The following is a 1,953-nucleotide window of genomic DNA, read 5'->3' on the forward strand; positions in this document are numbered from 1 at the left end:
TGAGTCTCTCAGTTGCAGTCAATCGCATGGTAACACTCTTCCATACCTTTAATGTAGCTGGCTTCCAGCTCAATAGCAGCCGACGCATCTTCGATGGCCAGGCCGTAGCTCTCACTCTTGACGTGTGCAGCTGCGCGGTTGGCGTAAAAGATCGCGGTGGGTACGTCGTACGTTCGTAATCAGGACATGGGTTGGTCTTCCTCGGCGATTAAAAACAACCGTCGGAATCCAACCCTTCGTCCGTCGCACCCACAAGTCATGCGTCGACTCACTGGGTTGTCGCCTGGGCAATTTGAGCTCAGCGGTCATTCGACTTTCGATCGTCCACCCGTCTGGTGGCCCGCATGGGACATTTGGTCCGAACTCGGTCTTGGTCGGTGCATTACTTGATCGGATGAGTGGGATCACCATCTCATCGGGTAGCTTTACCGCCGAGTTGTACAGATCCAGACGGACTCCAGCTGGGATCATGAAGTCGGTGCCGAGAATCAAATCGACTCCGGCATGATGAGGCATTATCCATACTTCAAACTCGTATGCCACTTCCCAGCCGAGTGTCACCTTCACCACTGCTCTTGACGTTGTCACCATCCTGTATTTACTTATTCCTTGTGTGTCAATTCGCTTATCTCTGCTGGCCACTCTCTTGAGACGCAGTTTCCTCGCGAAGTACTCACTTATCGCCGAGACATTTGCTCCGGTATCCAATAATATCATGGTCCTTCGGTCGTTCACTGCACCCAATACGAGGGCTCTCATTCTAACTCGACGATCAAACGTCTGTGCTGACCACCATCCCAGCCGTTCTCCCGGAAGCAGCTTCATTATCCTGGTACAATGCACAGCTTGGTCTGACTGCCGAGTTACACTTGCAATCGCTCGGTTGTTATCATCTAACTCACCGAGCTCACGTTCAATTCCGTCGATTTCACACATCCAATTGCCATCCCCACTTCTTCCCTCGGGCCGTCCTGCTTCGCCTACGAAGGCAAACAAGAAGTTCGCCTCAACTGCAGGTTCAGCTGACTGTGGCAGCCCGGCATATTCCAACCCAGTCAGTGTTGGCGGGCCGCCGAGTTTAAATCACTCGGCGCGTAAAGGTTTTGCAGGTCTTCTGGCACTTGCGACTTATCGACAGAGCTCTTCACGAACGCAGCCAGCTTCTCATATTGACGAAACAGCTCGCACTGGCCGCCTTCATGGACTTGTCTGCAGAATTTGCAGCGTCGTCGACAGTAGTGAGCCGAGTGCCCCATTTTTCCACAAGCTGCACAAGGTCCTCGTTGGGTGTTGTCGCGTGATCCATCTCCACGGTTCGACTGTTCTCGTTGGTTGTACGGTCGCGGAGGTCGGTTCGCTGAGTTTCCCCAGCTTGGGTTCGAGCCATTCTGGTCTCCCGCCGAGTTCTCTCGGCGGTCCGGTGTATTTCCTTTATCATTGGAAACGCCGGCGTCAATGTAGTCGTCGTCTTCCGCTGAGTCGTGTCCTCCGGACTGGTCCTCATCATCCCATTCGTCTTCGGAGTTGTACGGACTCGGCGGGTTCTGATCGATGAGTTCCTCTCCGTCGGAGTCAGCGTCAGCGACAGTGACTCGGCGGTCGCGGTTTTCTTCCTTGCGACTTCGCTTCTCATCTCGGCGGCTCTGATCCTTCCGCTTGTCATCTCGGCCTCGTGCGATCACGAGTCGGTCGCGTTGCTTCTTGCGCTTCTCGCCGAGGATCCGACGATTGATTATCTGTTCCACCTTACTGATGTCTTCCAACTGCAAGGGGTACATCAAATCCATCACATCGTCATCACCACAATGCAGCAAGAAGTGTTCGACATGGTCAGCTGCGTCGGCGCCACCCTTCTCGTACTGGATCTTGGCCGTCCGAGCATACCCGTTGAGTCGGATCAGGAAGTCGCAGATCGGTTCGTTGACTTTACGTCTCGCCGAGTAGTAGCGAGGG

This window comes from Phytophthora infestans, genomic scaffold (genome assembly GCF_000142945.1).
Source record: "Phytophthora infestans T30-4 supercont1.24 genomic scaffold, whole genome shotgun sequence".
In the NCBI taxonomy this organism is placed as follows: Eukaryota; Oomycota; class Peronosporomycetes; order Peronosporales; family Peronosporaceae; genus Phytophthora; species Phytophthora infestans.